Consider the following 19077-nt stretch of genomic DNA (forward strand, 5'->3'; position numbering starts at 1 on the left):
GGCTGTTAAAAATATCTTCCCTAGCAACCTGTGCTATGTATTCGTTTTTTTGAAACCTGAGAGCAGGATTTGTGGCATAGTACTTCTTGAATTAGATGCCTTGTGCTCTATTCCCACCTCCTCTCTACATAGAGTAGAGCTCTGTAAGCTCTGTGAGTTATAGAAAGTAGCTTTACTTCTCTTTGCCTTGGTGTTCTTATCTGTAAAGTGCGAATGATAGTAACTATCTCATCGCCCTTTTTTAAGGACTAAATGTACAGGAAAACATGTAGAATAGTACCCGTACATAGTAAGGGCTTAAATAACAGTTGACATCGTTAGGATTGCTTTTATTCTTTTTATATCATGGATTGGATTGTTAAGAGCTGACTGTGCAATCTTGGTTTAAGTCTGGATATGGTCTCTCTCAGAACCCGACACACTTCTGTTAATGTCAGCCCATCATTCCAGCCTGTCAATTTACTTTAGATCCTGATGTTGTTTTACAGTTTTTAGCTATGTGAGATCTGCAAATATGACAGTATTACCTTTATATCTTCATACAAGTCATTCACAATAATGTTCCGTGAGACATGGCAGAGTACAGAGTACAGAGCTCTTTGGCATAGCAACAGGGGTCTCCTTGCCAGGGTGAAACTGATCCACTAATCTCAAACTCTTTATACAGTGGTTCAACCAACTTTACATCTGCTTAACCAGATTATAGTTCCGCTCACACATCTCAATCTTGTGTATGAGAATATCATGACAGATACTATGGAATGGCCTTCTGAAATACACTTTTGTAAAACTAACAGTGCCTTTCTCCAAATCACCTCTTAATTGAAGTTTTATATAGGCAATCTGCAGGCTTACTCAATTATCTCATTCATTGTATATCTATATCCCCCACCTACAAAGAATAAAGGAGGGTGAACCAATGTAATAAGTCATTTTCTTATCATTATTATAACTTGACTTTCATGGCTTCCCAAATGTTTTAAAAACAGGAGTTCGCATTTTTAATTTCTAGGATACCCATGAAATATATCTGTGTATCTCTTTGTTTTGCAGTTGCCCCTGCAACCATGTATAATTATCTCTAAATAATCTACTTTTAATAAACCCCATAAGTGAAAATCCTCATCCTGAATTTGTATGGTGATACCTATCCTTAAACTCCAGATCATACAGTTAGTAAGGAGAAATTGCTGGAGGAAACAACAGCAACAAAAAATCATACCTCTGATTTTCCTATCAACCATTATTCCAGGTCCCCGGGAGCACCAGGCTTAATGTACTCAGGGACTTTCATCCTGTCATTGTCCCTCCTCTCCTCATGCACTACGCACCCTGTTCTTGAACAGGCAACCACTTAGTCATATAAACAGCGTGTGAAGCTTATGGCTCTTTGGTGTCAGTGAGTGTGAGATCTTAATAACCTCAAAGGGCAATTATGAAATCTCCTCTGTCTTTGTATGATATATAATATTTTCACTTCCTCTGCACCCTACTCACTCCACTACAATAGTTAACAAATGCCTGGTATATAGAAAGACTTGTATGATGGGAAGACGATTCAATTGAAACCAAGAAACAGTAATTTTAATACCGAGACTAACAGAATTTCAGTTACATTGAAAAAGATCCTTCTTTGTGTCTCAGGATACTCTTTTTATAAAATGGAAAGCTAGGCCTAGATTAATAATGATATACTAATCAATTAAAACAAACACCTTTATTTTTATTTTGATCATCAGCATCTGTATAAAGTGGTGGAAACGTATTCTGAAGCTTAAGAACGGTGGAGCAATAGGCATTGCTTTCAATAATCAATCCATGTGCATTAATCACTTAACTGTGCTTCATGATGTCTTTCATAATGAATATGTTCCTTTTCCTGATTCACCTGTACTTCTTTAAGCTCAATCATATTTCTGATTTATATATAACATAGCAGTATTTCTTCATATGGAATATGGCTTCAGGGATTACAATCATTGAAATGAATTTCCTACAGGTGCTACATGTTTTGGAAGAAATATCAAGCAGCATGCTATGTTACTTCATTTAAGTGCATTCTTTAAAAATATATATGTATACACACAACATATAAAATATATATGTATATATATGTCAAGTGTACAACATTATAATTCAACATCGGAATGCACCACAAAGTAATCATCCCTAAAAGTCTAGTTACCATCTCTCATCATACAATTGACCCCTTTCACCCCTTTGGCCCACCTCACATTCTCCTTCCTCTCTGGTAACCACTGATCGCTTCTTTGTACCTGTGATTTTATTTTTGTTTTGTTTCGTTTGTTCATTTGTATTTGTTTTTGTTTTTAGATTCCACATATAGGTGAAATCATACAATATTTATCTTTTCCCCTCTGATTTATTTAATGTAGCATAATTCCCTCAAGGTCCATCCGTAATTCCCTCAAGGTCCATCCATGTTGCAATGGCAAGATTTCACTCTTTTTAATGGCTTAGTAGTATTCCATTGTTTATATATACTACATCTTCTTTATCCATTCATCCATCAGTGGACACTTAGTATGTTTCCATATCTTGGCTATTGTAAATAATGCTGTTGTGAACATAGGGACACATATATCTTTTTGAACTAGTGTTTTCATATTCTTCAGATAAATCCCAAGAAGTAGAATAGCTGGATCATATGGTAGTTCTGTTCTTAATATTTTGAGGAATCTCTTTACTGTTTTCTGTAGTAACTGCACCAATTTGCAATCACACCAGCAGTGTGAGCATTCCCTTTTCTCCACATCCTCTCCAACACTTGCTATTTGTTGTCTTTTGATAATAGCCATTCTAATAGGTGTAAGGTGATGTCTCCTGAGTTTGATTTGCATTTCCCTAGTTGAGATGTTGAACATCTTTTCATGTGCCTCTTGGTTGTGTGTATGTCTTCTCCGGAAAAATGTCTATTCAGGTCCTCTGCCCATTTATTAATTGGATTGGTTTTGTTGTTGAATTGTATGAGTTCTTTACATATTTTGGATATTAATTCCTTATCAGATATATGATTGGTAAATATATTCTCCCATTCAGTAAGTTGCCTTTTCATTTTGATGATGGTTTCCTTTACTGTGCAGAAACTTTTTAGTTTGATGGAGTCCCATCTCTTTATTTTTGCTTTTGTTTCCCTTTCCTTTAGAGTCAGAACCACGAAAACGTTACTAACACTGATATCATGAAGGTTACCATCTATGTCTTCATCTAGGAATTTTTATGGTTTCAGGTCTTATATTCAAGTCTTTAATCCATTTTGAGTTAATTTTTGTAAGTGATGTAAGATGTAAGATAGTGGTCTAGGTTTTTTGTTTTGTTTTGTTTGTTTTTGTTTTTTAACATGGCTGTCCAAATTTTCCCAGCACCAATTACTGAAGAGACTGTTCTTTTTTTCATTGTTTGTTCCTTTGTCATAGATTAATTGTTGTATATGGCTGGGTTTATTTCTGGGCTCTTTTATTTTTTCTTTTAATTAACTAATTAATTAATTTTTGGCCCCATTGGGTCTTTGTTGCTGCACACGGGCTTTCTCTAGTTGCAGCAAGCAGGGGCTACTCTTCATTGTGGTGTGCAGGCTTCTCATTGCGGTGGCTTCTCTTGTTGTGGAGCATGGGCTCTAGGCACACAGGCTTCACTAGTTGTAGCACACGGGCTCTGTGGTTGTGGCTCGCAGGCTCTAGAGCACAGGTTTGGTAGTTGTGGTGCACGGGCTTAGTAGCTTCGCAGCATGTGGGATCTTCCCAGACCAGGGCTCGAACCCGTGTCCCCTGCATTGGCAGGCAGACTCTCAACCACTACGCCACCAGGGAAGCCCTATTTCTGGGCTCTTAATTCTGTGTTGAGCTATGTGTCAATACCATACTGTTTTGATTAATGTAGCTTTATAGTATAATTTGAAATGAGGCAGCATGATACCTACAGCTTTGTTCTCCTTTCTTAAGACTTTTTGGAGTGGGGGGCTATTTGGAATCTCTTGTGGTTCCATGCAAATTTTAGAATTATTTGTCCTACTTTTGTGAAATATGCCATTAGCATTTTGATAGGGATTATATTGACTCTGTAGATTGCTTTGGGCAGTATGGACATTTTAACAATATTAATTATTTTAATCCATGAGCACAGAATATCTTTCCATTTATTGTGTGTCTTCTTTGGGCATTATGGACATTTTAACAATATTAATTCTTTTAATCCGTGAGCACAGAATATCTTTCCATTTATTGTGTGTCTTCTTTGGGCAGTATGGGCATTTTAACAATATTAATTCTTTTAATCCATGAGCACAGAATATCTTTCCATTTTTCGTGTGTCTTCTTCAATTTCTTTCATTAGTGTCATGTAGTTTTCAATGCACAGGTCTTTCACTTCCTTGATTAAACTTAATTCTAATCCCACTACTGGGCATATACCCTGAGAAAATGATAATTCAAAAAGAGTCATGTACCAAAGTGTTCATTGCAGCTCTATTTACAATAGCCCAGAGATGGAAACAACCTAAGTGTCCATCATCGGATGAATGGATAAAGAAGATGTGGCACCTATATACAATGGAATATTACTCAGCCATAAAAAGAAACGAAATTGAGCTATTTGTAATGAGGTGGATAGACCTAGAGTCTGTCATACAGAGTGAAGTAAGTCAGAAAGAGAGAGACAAATACCGTATGCTAACACATATATATGGAATTTAAGAAAAAAAAAATGTCATGAAAAACCTAGGGGTGAAACAGGAATAAAGACACAGACTTACTAGAGAATGGACTTGAGGCTATGGGGAGGGGGAAGGGTAAACTGTGACAAAGTGAGAGAGAGGCATGGACATATATACACTACCAAACGTAAGGTAGATAGCTAGTGGGAAGCAGCCACATAGCACAGGGAGATCAGCTTGGTGCTTTGTGACCGCCTGGAGGGGTGGGATAGGGAGGGTGGGAGGGAGGGAGACGCAAGGGGGAAGAGATATGGGAACCTATGTATATATATAATTGATTCATTTTGTTGTGAAGCTGAAACTAACATACCATTGTAAAGCAATTATACTCCAATAAAGATGTTAAAATGAAAAAAAAAACTTAATTCTAGCTATTTTATTCTCTTTGATGCAATGTAAATGGAATTTTTTTCATAATTTCTTTCTGATGGTTCATTATTAGTCCATAGAAATGCCACAGACTTTTGTATATTGATTTTATATCCTATGACTCTACTGAATTCATTTATTAGTTCTAACAATTTTTTTTGGTAGAGTCTAGGGTTTTCTATATATAGTATCATGTCATCTGCTAATAGTGATGGTTTTACTTCTTCCTTTCCAATTTGGGTGCCTTTTGATCTTTTTCTTTCCTAATTGCTGTAGCTAGGGCTATGTTGAATAAAAGTGGCAAGAGTGAGCATACTTGTCTTGTTCCTGATCTTAGAGGAAGAACTTTAAGCTTTTCACCATTGAGTATGATGTTAACTGTGGGTTTGTCATATATGGTCTTTATTATGTTTAGGCACATTCCTTCTATACACCGTTGTTGAGACTTTTTATCATAAATCAATGGTGAATTTTGTTAAGTGTTTTTTTTGCATCTCTTGAGATGATTTTATGATATTTATCCTTTATTTTGTTTATTTTTGGCTGCCTGAGGTCTTTGTTGCTGTGTGCGGGCTTTCTCTAGTTGCAGTGAGTGGGGGCTACTCTTCGTTGTGGTGCGCAGGCTTCTCATAGTGGTGGCTTGTCTTTGTTGCAGAGCACAGGCTCTAGGCACACGGGCTTCAATAGTTGTGGCATGTGGGAGCTCAGTAGTGGCTCGCGAGCTCTAGAGTGCAGGCCCAGTAGTTGTGGCACACAGGCTTAGTTGCTCTGCAGCATGTGGGATCTTCCCGGACCAGTGCTCGAACCCATGACCTCTGCATTGGCAAGTGGATTCTTAACCACTGTGCCACCAGGGAAGTCCCTATTTTGTTAATGTAGTATATCACATTGATTTTTTGGATATTGAACCATCCATGCATTCCCAGAATAAATCCCACTTGATTGTGGTTTATGATCCTTTTAATGTATTGCTGAATTCAGTTTGCTAATACTTTCTTGAGGATTTTACATCTATGTTCATCAGGAATTTTGATCTGTAATTTTCTTTTTATGTGCTGTCTTTGTCTGGTTTTGATATCAGGGTAATCCTGGCCTTGTATGTGGCCTTGTAATCCTGGCCTTTTAAAATGTGTTTGGAAGCATTCCTTCTTCTTCAGTTTTTTGGAAGAATTTAAGAAGCGTAGGTATCAAATCATCTTTGAATGTTTGGAAGACTTCACCAGTGAAGCCATCTGGTCCTGGACTTTTGTTTGTTGGGAGGCTTTTAATTACTGATTTAATCTCCTTACTTGTGATCAGTCTATTTGAGTTTTCTATTTCTTCATAATTCAGTCTTGGTACATTGTATGTTTCTAGAAATTTCTTCTTGGTTGTCCAATTTGTTGGTATATAATTGTTCATAGTAATTCTCTTATGATCCCTTGCATTTCTGTGGTATGGGTTTAACTTGTCTTCTTTCATTTCTGAGTTTTGTTTTAAGTTTATTTAAGTTTATTAAACCCTCTATCTTTCTTTCTTGGTTAGTTTAGCGGAAGCTTGTTCATTTGTTTATCTTCTCAAAGAACCAGCTCTTAGGTTCACTGATCTTTTTCTATTGTCTGTTTAGTCTCTATTTTATTTATTTCTTCTCTGATCTTTATTATTTCCTTTTGTTCTTTTTTTTCTAGTTCTTTTAGGTGTAAATTTAGATTGCGTATATGAGATTTTTCTTGTTTCTTGAGGTGGGCCTGATGACTGTGAACTGTCCCCTTAGAATTGCTTTTACTGCATTCCATACATTTTGGTATGTCATATTTCAGTTTTCATTTGTCTGTAGGTAAAATATTTTTTTGACTTTTCCTTTGATTTCTTCGATGACCCATCAGTTGTTCAGCAGCATGTTGTTTAATCTTCATGTTTATATGGTTTTTCCAGTTTTCTTCTTATAATTGATTTCTAGTTTTATACCACTGTGATTGAAAAAGATGCTAGAATTTATTGAGACATGTCTTGTGGCCTAACATGTAATCTGTCCTGGTGAACGTTTCATGTGAAGTTGAGAAGAATGTGTATTCTGCTGCTTTGGGGGGAATGTTCTATATATATATCTCTTGTTCATCTAGTCTAATGTGTTGTTTAAGGCCAATGTTTCCTTATAGATTTTCTGTGTGGATGATCTGTATATTGTTATAAGTGGGATGTTAAAGTCCCTACTATTATTGTATTGCTTTTAACTTCTCCCAATAGGTCCATTAATATTTGATGTATATATTTTGGTGCTCAAATGTTAGTTGCATATATATTTATAAATGGCATAGATTCTTGCTGGATTGACCCCTTTATCATTATATAGTGCCTTCTTTGTTTTTTATTGCAGTCTTTATTTTAATGTCTATTTTGTCTGATATGAGGATAGCTATACCAGCTTTCTCTTCAGTTACATTTGTATGCAGTATATTTTTCATTCCCTTCACATTTAGCCTGTGTGTGTCCTTTTTCTGAAGTGCATCTCTTACATATATAGGGAGCATATAGATGGGTCTATAGATGGGTCTCTTCTTTTTTATCCATTCAGCCACTGTATATTTTTGATTGGTGAATTTAGTCCATTTACATTTAAAGCAATTATTCATAGGGATGTATTTATTGCCATTTTGTTAATTGTTTTGGAGCTGTTTTAGTTCTCTTTTTCTCTTCTCTTGTGGTTTGCTGGCTTTCTTTAGTGTTATATTTAGATTTCTTTTTCATTTTCTTCTGTATGTTTACTATAAGTTTTTTGTGTGTGTGTGGTTAGCATGAGATTCACATATAACATCCTATGTATATGGCAGTCTTAGGTTGATAGTAGCTTAACTTTGAATACGTACTAAAGCTTACATTTTTACTCCCCCACCCACATTTTATTTTTTTGATGACACCTTTTACATGTTTTTATTTTATGCTTTCTTAACTAATTATAATTTTAGTTTCATTTACTACTTTTGACTTTTATGCTTCATACTTGCTTTATAAGTGATTGAATCACTACTTTTACTGTATATTTGCCTTTTCCGGTGAGAGTTTTACTTTTGTATGTTTTCTTATTATTAATTAGTGCCTTTTCTTTTCAGGGTAGAGAAGTTCCTTTAACATTTTTTTGTAAGACTGGTTTAATGATGGTGAATTCCTTTAGCTTCTGCTTATTTATAAAACTCTTAATCTTTTCCTCAGTTCTGAATGATAACCTTGCCAGATAGAGAATTCTGGGGTGGAAATTTTTTCTTTCAGCACTTTGAATATGTTATGCCACTCCCTCTGGCCTGTAAATTTTCTGTTGAAAAATCTGCTGATAACAGAGTTATTTGCTTTATATATTTTGATGTTCATGTGTTGGGTGCATGTATATTATATCTTCTTGCTGGATTGACTCCTTTATCATTATGTGGTGTCCTTCTTTGTCTTATATGCAAGAAGTAATAATCTTAAAAGCAGCATTACATATAAGGTTTTTTGTCTTGCTGTGTTTAAGAGGGATAAATTAGGAGTTTGGAATTAACAGGTACATACTACTATATATAAAATAGATAAACAACAGGGACCTACTGTATAGGGCAGGGAACTATATTCAATATCTTCAATAACCTATAATGAAAAAGAATCTTAAAAAGAATATATATGTAATACATACATATTATATATGTAATACATACATGTGTATGTATGTATAATACATACACATATGCATTATGTATATATTATATAACTGAATCAATTTGATGTGTACCTGAAACTAGCACAACATTGTAACTCAACTATACTTCAATAAAAATAAATATACTGATGCACTACTAAAAAAAAGAGTCTCTCTTTATTCTTAAATTTTGTCATTTTAATTTTAATGTGTCTCTTTGAGTTTGCCTTGTTTGGGACGCTGTGTGCTTCCTTGACCTGGATGTCTGTTTCATTCCCCAGATTAAGGAAGTTTTCTTCCCATTATTTCTTCAAATAATTTTTCTGGCCCTTTCTGTTTTCCTTCAGGGACCAATATAATGAAACTGTTGTTCTACTTCATGTTGTCTCAAAGGTCTCTTAAGTTATCATTACTTAAAAAAGTTTTTTTTCTTATTTTGCTGCTCTATGCAGGTGATTTTCACTGCTTTTTCTTCCACTTTGCTGATTCATTCTTCTACTTCATCCAGTCTGCTCTTGAACCCTGTAAGTGTTTTTTTAATTTCAGTTATAAATTCTGTGTGGTACTTTCTTATATTTTCTCTCTCTTGAAATTCTCATGGTGTTCATCCATTTGTTTCCTGAGTTCAGTGAGCATGTTTAACTGTAACTTTGAACTCTTTATTGGACAGATTGCTTATCTCCACTTCATTAAAATCTTTTTTCTCAAATTTCTCTTCTTCTTTGATTTGGAACACACTCCTCATTCTCCTCATTTTGCCATATTATCTACCATAGATTTTCTTAACATCTATATTGGAGTATAATTGCTTTACAAGAGTGTGTTAGTTTCTGCTGTATAACAAAGTGAATCAGCTATATGTATACATATATCCCCATATCCCCTCCCGCTTGCTCTTCCCACCCACCCTCCCTATCCCACCCCTCTAGGTGGTCGCAAAGCATGGAGCTGATCTCCCTGTGCTATGCAGCTGCTTCCCACTAGCTATCTATTTTACATTTGGTAGTGTATATATGTCAGTGCTACTCTCTCACTTCGTCCCAGCTTACATTTCCCCCTCACGTGTCCTCAAGTCCATTCTCTACATGTGTGTCTTTATTCCGCTCCTGCCCCTAGGTTCATCAGAAACATTTTTCTTTTTTAGATTCCATATATATGTGTTAGCATACAGTATTTGTTTTTCTCTTTCTGACTTACTTAACTCTGTATGACAGACTCTAGGTCCATCCACCTCACTACAAATAACTCAATTTTGTTTCTTTTATGGCTGAATAGTATTCCATTGTATATGGAATATACACATCCTCGCCACATCTTCTTTATCCATTCATCTACTGATGGACACTTAGATTGCTTCCATGTCTTGGCTATTGTAATTAGAGCTGCAGTGAACATTGTGGTACATGTCTCTTTTTCAGTTATGGTTTTCTCAGGGTATAGGCCCAGTGGTGGTATTGCTGGGTCAAATGCTAGTTCTATTTTTAATCCTTTAAGGAACCTCCATACTGTTCTCCATAGTGGCTGTATCAATTTACATTCCCACCAACAGTGCAAGAGGGTTCCCTTTTCTCCATACCCTCTCCAATATTTATTTGTTGTAGATTTTTTGATGATGGCCATTCTGACCAGTGTGAGGTGATACCTCGTTGTGGTTTTGATTTGCATTTCTCTAATAATTAGTGATGTTGAGCATCATGTGTTTGTTGGCCAGCTATATGTCTTCTTTGGAGAAATGTCTATTTAGATCTTCTGTCCATTTTTGGATTGGGTTGTTTATTTTTTTGATATTGAGCTGCATGAGCTGTGTGTAAATTTTGGAGATTAATATTTTCTCCCATTCTGAGGGTTGTCTTTTCATCTTATTTATGGTTTCCTTTGCTGTGCAAAAGCTTTGAAGTTTCATTAGGTCCCATTTGTTTATTTTTGTTTTTATTTCCAAAAGGATCCTTTTATTTCAAAAAGGATCTTGCTGTGATTTATGTAATAGAGTGTTCTGCCTATGTTTTCCTCTAAGAGTTTTATAGTGTCTGGCCTTACACTTAGGTCTTTAATCCATTTTGAGTTTATTTTTGTGTATGGTGTTAGGAAGTGTTCTAATTTCATTCTCTTACATGTAGCTGTCCAGTTTTCCCAGCACCACTTATTGAAGAGGCTGTCTTTTCTCCATTGTATATTCTTGACTCCTTTATCAAGGATAAGGTGAACATATAGGCGTGGATTTATCTCTGGGCTTTCTGTCCTGTTCCATTGATCTATCTTTCTGTTTTTGTGCCAGTACCATACTGTCTTGATTACTGTAGCTTTGTAGTATAGTCTGAAGTCTGGGCGCCTCATTCCTCCAGCTCCATTTTTCTTTCTCAAGATTGCTTTGGCTATTTGGGGTCTTTTGTGTATCCATACAAACTGTGAACTGTTTTGTTCTAGTTCTGTGAAAAATGCCATTGGTAGTTTGATAAGGATTGCATTGAATCTGTAGATTGCTTTGGGTAGTAGAGTCATTTTCACAATGTTGATTCTTCCAATCCAAGAACATGGTATATCTCTTTATCTATTTGTATCATCTTTAATTTCTTTCATCAGTGTCATACTTTTCTGCATACAGGTCTTTTGTCTCCTTAGGTAGGTCTATTCCTAGGTATTTTATTCTTTTGGCTGCAGTGGTAAATGGGTGTTTCCTTAATTTCTCTTGCAGATTTTTCATCATTAGTGTATAGGAATGCAAGAGATTTCTGTGCATTAATTTTATATCCTGCTACTTTATCAAATCCATTGATTAGCTCTAGTAGTTTTCTGGTAGCATCTTTAGGATTCTCTATGTGTAGTATCATATCATCTGCAAACAGTGACAGCTTTACTTCTTTTCCAATTTGGATTTCTTTTATTTCTTTTTCTTCTCTGATTGCTGTGGCTAAAACTTCCAAAACTATGTGGAATAATAGTGGTGAGAGTGGGCAACCTGTCTTGTTTCTGATCTTAGGGAAAATTGTTTCAGTTTTTCACCCTTGAGAACGATGTTGGCTGTGGGTTTGTCATATACGGCCTTTATTATGTTGAGGTAGGTTACCTCTGTGCCTACTTTCCGGAGAGTTTTTATCATAAATGTGTGTTGAATTTTGTCGAAAGCTTTTTCTGCATCTATTGAGAATGTCATATGATATTTATCCTTCAGTTTGTTAATATGATGTATCACATTGATTGATTTTCGTAAATTGAAGAATCCTAGCATTCCTGTGATAAACCCCACTTGATCATGGTGTATGATCCTTTTAATGTGCTGTTGGAATCTGTTTGCTAGCATTCTGTTGAGGATTTTTGCATCTATGTTCATCAGTGATATTGGCCTGTAGTTTTCTTTTTTGTGACATCTTTGTCTGGTTTTGGTATCAGAGTGATGGCCTTGGAGAATGAGTTTAGGAGTGTTTCTCCCTCTGCTGTATTTTGGAAGAGTTTGAGAAGGGTATGTATTTGCTCTTCTCTGAATGTTTAATAGAACTCACCTGTGAATCCATCTGGTCCTGGGCTTTTGTTTGTTTGAAGATTTTTAGTCACAGTTTCAATTTTAGTGCTTGTGATTGATCTGTTCAAATTTTCTCTTTCTTACTGGTTTAGACTTGGATGGTTTTGCTTTTCTAAGAATTTTTCCATTTCTTCCAGGTTGTCCATTTTATTGACATATAGTTGCTTTTAGTAATCTCTCATGATCCTTTGTTTTTCTGTAGTGTCAGTTGTTACTTCTTTTCTAATCCTGTTGATTTGAGTCTTCTCACTTTTTTTCTTGATGAGTTTGGCTAAGGTTTATCAATTTTGTTTATCTTCTCAATGGACCAGCTTTTAGTTTCATTGATCTTTGCTATTGTTTCCTTCATTTCTTTTCAGTTATTTCTTTTGTTTTTCCATTTATCTGATGTGATCTTTATGATATCTTTCCTTCTGCTAACTTTGAGGGATTTTTCTCTTCTTTCTCTAATTGCTTTAGGTGTAAGGTTAGGTTGTTTATTTGAGATTTTTCTTGTTTCTTTAGGTAGTGCTGTATTGCTATAAACTTCCCTCTTAGAACTGCTTTTGCTGCATCCCGTAGGTTTTGGGTAGTCGTGTTTTCATTGTCATTTATTTCTACCTATTTTTTGATTTCCTCTTTGATTTCTTCAGTGATCTCTTGGTTATTTTATAGCATATTGTTTAACCTCCATGTGTTTGTATTTTTTACAGTTTTTTTCCTATAATTGGTACCTAGTTCCTTAGCATTGTTGTCGGAAAAGATACTTGATACGATTTCAATTTTCTTCAATTTAACAAAGCTTGGTTTGTGACCCAAGATATGATGTATCCTGGAGAGTGTTACATGAGCACTTGAGAAGAAAGTGTATTCTGTTGTTTTTGGATGAAATGTCCTATAAATATCAATTACGTCCGTCTTGAATAACGTGTCATTTAAAGCTTGTGTTTCCTTATTTATTTTCTTTGTGTGTGGTCTGTCCATTGGTGAAAGTGGTGTGTTAAAGTCCCCTACTATTATTGTATTACCATCAATTTCCCCTTTTATGGCTGTTAAAATTTGCCTTATGTTTTGAGGTGCTCCTATGTTGTGTGCATAAATGTTTACAATTGTTATATCTTCTTGGATTGATCCCTGGATCATTATGTAGTGTCCTTCCTTGTCTCTTGTAATTGTCTTTATTTTAAAGTCTCTTTTTTCTGATATGAAAATTACTACTCCACCTTTCTTTTGATTTCTAACTGAATGTAATATCTTTTTCCATCCCTCACTTTTAGTCTGTATGTGCCCCTAGTCTGAATTGGGTCTCTTACAGACAGCATGTATACGGGTCTTGTTTTTGTGTCCATTCAGCCAGTCTGTGTCTTTTGGTTGGAGCATTTAATGTTTCTATTACCATTTTCTTAATTGTTTTGGGTTTATTTTTGTATGTCTTTTCCTTCTCTTGTGTTTCCTGCCTAGAGAAGTTCCTTTAGCATTTGTTGTAAAGCTGGTTTGGTGGTGGTGAATTCTCTTAACTTTTGCTTATCTGTAAAGGTTTTAATTTCTCTGTGAAATCTGAATGAGATCCTTTGTGAGTAGAGTAATCTTAGTTGTAGGTTTTTCACTTTCATCACTTTAAATATGTCCTGCCACTCCCTTCTGGCTTGCAGAGTTTCTGCTGAAAGATCAGCTGTTAATCTTATGGGGATTCCCTTGTATGTTATTTGTTGTTTTTTTCCTTACTGCTTTTAATATTGTTCTTTGTATTTAATTTTTGATAGTTTGGTTAATATGTGTCTTGGCATCTTTCTCCTTGGATTTATCCTGTATGGGATTCTCTGCACTTCCTGGACTTGACTATTTCCTTTCCCATCTTAGGGAAGTTTTCAGCTATAATCTCTTCAAATATTTTCTCAGACCCTTTATTTTTCTCTTCTTCTTCTGGGACCCCATTAATTGGAATGTTGGTGTGTTTAATGTTGTCCCAGAGGTCTGTGAGACTGTCCTCAATTCTTTTCATTCTTTATTCTTTATTCTGTTCTGCAGCAGTTATTTCCACTCTTTAATCTTCCAGGTCACTTACCCGTTCTTCTGCCTCAGTTATTCTGCTATTGATTCCTTCTAGAGAACTTTTAATTTCATTTATTATGTTGTTCATCATTGTTTGTTTGCTCTTTAGTTCTTCTAGGTCCTTGTTAAACATTTTTTGTATTTTCTCTGTTCTACTTCCACGATTTTGGATCATCTTTACTATCATTATTCTGAATTTGTTTTCAGGTAGATTTCCTATTTCCTATTCATCTGTTTGATCTGGTGGGTTTTTGCCTTGCTCCTTCATCTGCTGCATATTTCTCTCTCTTCTCACTTTGTTTAACTTACTGTGTTTGGGGTCTCCTTTTCTCAGCCTGCAGGTTCATAGTTCCTGTTGTTTTTGGTGTCTGCCCCCAGTGGTTGAGGTTGGTTCAGTGGGTTGTGTAGGCTTCCTGTTGAAGGGGAACTGGTGCCTGTGTTCTGGTGGTGGGACTGGATCTTGTGTTTCTGGTGGGCAAGGCCTCATTTGGTGGTGTGTTTTGGGGTGTCTGTGAACTTAGTATGATTTTAGGCAGCCTCTCTGCTAATGGGTGGGGTTGTGCTCCTGTCTTGCTAGTTGTTTGGCATAGGGTGTCCAGCACTGTAGCTTGCTCTCCATTGGGTGGAGCTGGGTCTTAATGTTGAGATGGAGATCTTTGGGAGAGCTCTTGCTGATTGATATTATGTGGGGCCTGGAGGTCTCTAGTGGTCCAGTGTCCTGGACTCGGCTCTCCCACCTCAGAGGCTCAGGCCTGACACCCAGCCAGAGCACCAAGACCCTGTCGGCCATGCGGTCCTCCCACGCCCAGTCTTCTCAGTCTTCTCCCCACCTCTGTCTTCAGTCATGCTGTGTTGAAAAGGGCACTTATCCCAGCTAAGGCTTCTTTCACAGGAGCCTCCCCCACTGGAATTATCAACTCAGGAATTTCGGGAGGGGCTCTTGCCCATGAGGTGGAAGAAAGCAAATCTCTCTACCATAGATTTTAAGCAATAGAAATACTAGTGAATCCATTTTATTGTTTTTGTCTTTTTATAAGTGCTTAGCATTATATTGGCATGTGAGCTATCACTCTTGTATGCTTGTAAAGCACAGCACTGAGTTATGGAAAGGGCCATTCATATATTACCTGGCCTAGCTCCCTGGAAGAAAGAACATAGCCAGATCATCTCAATGGAATAAGAGGAAGATTTGCCCAATTCCAGTTGTGGAAACTTGGTTAATGAAAAATTCTGAGTATCTGCAAGGACAAATCAAAATGCAGTGGTAGCAATAGGTTGTATCTACACATAGTCCCCTGGACCCGCATTCTCTCCATTAACATTATTCCTCTAATGAGAAATTGAATTTTAAAATGCCACCAGAATGATGTCTAAATAAGCATTAAACCAAGATTTTCCCTATTTGCATCAACATATTCCAACAAAATTTTCCTTGAAGTTTTTCAGGGGAGAAAAAGCTAATATTTGAAAATGAAGCACAGATATCTTCAGCTTCTCCAGTGAACAGAGCAACTGAAATCAGATGTTCTAGTAAGAGTACTCTTAAGATCATAACAGGTATTCTGATAAAGGTGAAGAGACAAAAATAGCCTGGGTCAGAAGGTACGCTCATAAGCTTTAACACAATCTTTTTTTTTTTTTTTTTCTCATTTCAGCGTGTTTCAGGGAAATCTCAGAAGTTAAAAATCAGTGATGCTATGGAAGTTAACAAGTACTGAGTGTTGTGGGGACATTTGGAGGGCAAAAATGCTGCTTTCTAATTGCAAAACTGTGATATTCAAGCCACAGGATTGAATGTATATAATAGGAAACCTAATAATATACTGGGAAGCTTTTCTTTTCAGCAGAAAGAGAGGAACATACAAAAGGAACAGATGGTGATAAGTTTGTGGTAATAGGGCAAACCACTAAATAGTCTTTGACAGAGTTTGCCCCTAGATAAAATGGCAGTGGCGGGGCTTAAATCATTTTCTACATTGCTCGTTGACTTTCTTCCTACTAATAAGTCTTCAGAGAATTAATTTAGTTTGCAGCATGATTTTGCCTTCCTCTGTTAATGTTACATGTCCTATGCTGAATTTGTTTAACCCTATGACCCCAATTTTGGTTTCAGGATCCTCTTTTCAATCTTTTCCTGTCTTAAAATGAAATTTTGTGAAAAGCAACTCTTGCCCTGAACTATTCTCTTTTAAATTTTTGCATAATAAACAGAGAAACCTGGAGACAGAAGTGGTTCTCAGCCTTAACCACACAGCAGAATCAGCTGGGGAATTTTTTTTTTTTTTTCCTTTAATGTTGGTGCTCCGTCTCTACCCCAAAATAACTAAATCTCTAGAAATCTCTAGATTTCTCTCTAGCCTGAACAGTCTGGACATAGGTACATTTTCAAAATATTCTCAAGTGATACTGGTGCTCAGTAAGAATTGATAACCTCTGGGTTAAAGTCCTCAAAAATAGGAAGCTTTTCATACAAACAATTGTAACTGGCCATTTGATGCACTGCTGAGAAAAGAAGGAATTTAGCTGAATTGGAAGCCCTTTTTTCCTGGTGCTTCAGTACCTTAGGATTATTTTATCGTAGTACTTATCCTATTTTATCATAATTATTGCTTTCTTTGTCTCTCTCGCGCACTCATAGAGGTCAGAGATTAGATTTTAATATCTCTGTCTTTCAAGTTCTTAGCCTTTACATAATATGTTATTGAAAACCAACTACTAAATGACAGGGCTAGGGATTTTTTTAATAAATATTTTTTTCTTTCAAGTTCCTAGCCTTTACATAAATTATTTATAGTACATGATTGAAAAATAGTGGAGCTCAATTTTTTGTAACTGAACTTAAATTGTTACAAGCAACAAGTTAGATCAGTTCTTCACAATTTTTGGTCATTCTTGCATCATCTTTACAATTTGGGGAAGCAGGGTGTTGAATGAAATAAAGATATTTTGACATAGTTCCTCAGTATTGTATTGCAAATTCTTAAGAAAGGACAACTTTTAAAATATGTTTCTGTTTTTACTTAAAGTAGAAGAATAAACTTTGTAATCTTTTTAGATGATGAAATTGAAACAAAAATGCTTTTAGAATCATATATTGTTTTAGTTTCTTTCAAATAAAACCCAGTCATTAAGACAGAAGTAGCCCATTAATCCAACACTGTCTCCTTCCTCTGACTTGTCTAGTGAGCATTTAACTGCCCCATTCTTCTTTCCTTTTCTTGATCTTAGGAGCGAAGGCCCAACTCCACCTCTCCCTTTTTGTATACCATTCCCCAGCCTTGGGACTCTGAGGAGAAAGTCATTTTAGCCCCAGTGAGAAATTATATCTACCTTCACAAGGAGACAGAAGCTCCTGCATCCTCCCCACCCAGCCACCCTGTAGAAATACTGCATATCACCAAATTAATAAGCTTTTGCAAATTTCATTTCAATTATATTAGTTTCATTTTAACTGATTAAAAGCTTACTGGGTGGGGGTAGGGAAGGATCGGATTTTGTTCATCAAACCTCTGTAGTCTTGTTTGAAGGATACACTAATGGTCCCAGATGAAGATAGAATAAGAGGTCTTTCTAGAAGCCTTATAGCCTTTCAATGATGGGCCAGTATGAGGGAGGAGCCTTCAAGGGTTTAAAGAGGGAGGTCTGTAGGGACACTGATATATATTCACAGTTTTTATTATTATATATCTGGTTTAAAAAATGGGGGCATCAGAAAGGCCTTTTAAATCTCTTGTTATAAATTGTACTCACCTTCCGCATTCACCTCATCGTAGCCTCAATATATGTTCTATTTATTACAAAACATTTCATCCTAATAAACTTTTTAAATTATTCCATAGTATTTCAGTTTAATTCATCTTAAAGGTTTTCCATTCGTACAGAGTAAAGAATCATTTGTTATCATTTAATAGCATTGATTGAATTCCAGCACTGTAAAAAGATTTTAAAACAGTTCTCCTGTCCAAAACATGCCTACTTTTACCTATGGAAATCACTATGTATATAAGTAATTTCAATATAATATATTATATGCTGTAGTAGAGGTACATACAAAATGTTTAAGGGCATTATGCCTTAGAAATGTTAGAATAAATTGCCAATAATCATTAGAATTATGCTTCCCCAACTGACTGCTCTATTATTAATTTTGTCAATAATTTATAATCATTCCCTTATTCTTCCTCTGAGATTTTTAATTCACTGGAAATATACTTGCCTTGAATACTGAAACAGACTAAATATCTCTGCTGGATTTTCTGTTGCTTTAGAATGTTTCTTAAGCAGATGCATTTGGACATCATTAGATCTCACAGTTCTTGTGAACCAGGTGTTTTCTAATTCCAGCCCTGCCAAGCTTCCTGTGTCATTTGTGCAATTATATCAAGTGAAAGTCATGAATAACAAAGTAATGACAGAGAGCTGTATTGCAAGACCAACATGACATCTATTAAATCAGAAGATTAATTTCAGGAACACAGGTTTTGGAAAAACCGTAAAGGGGTTTGCAAATTTTTTGAGGAGCCACACTCTACATATTTCCAGAAGTGTTAGATCACAAACTGGCCCCTGTACACGGAGGGCAAGGAGAAACCGAAGAAAGAGGCCACTCCAGATGGGTAGGTGGCAGGTTTAATAAGCAAGGAAACTTACTTGTGAGGTTTTACTTCGGTGGTCGCAAGATGAGTAGATCATCACACCTGCCCAGCAGAATCTTAAAAGTTTATAAAAAGACCTTAATTAACCATGTTCAGTCATGCATTCAGACCAGAAGGTCTCAGC

Source organism: Leucopleurus acutus (genome assembly GCF_964270905.1).
Source record: "Leucopleurus acutus genome assembly, chromosome: 6".
Taxonomy (NCBI): domain Eukaryota; kingdom Metazoa; phylum Chordata; class Mammalia; order Artiodactyla; family Delphinidae; genus Leucopleurus; species Leucopleurus acutus.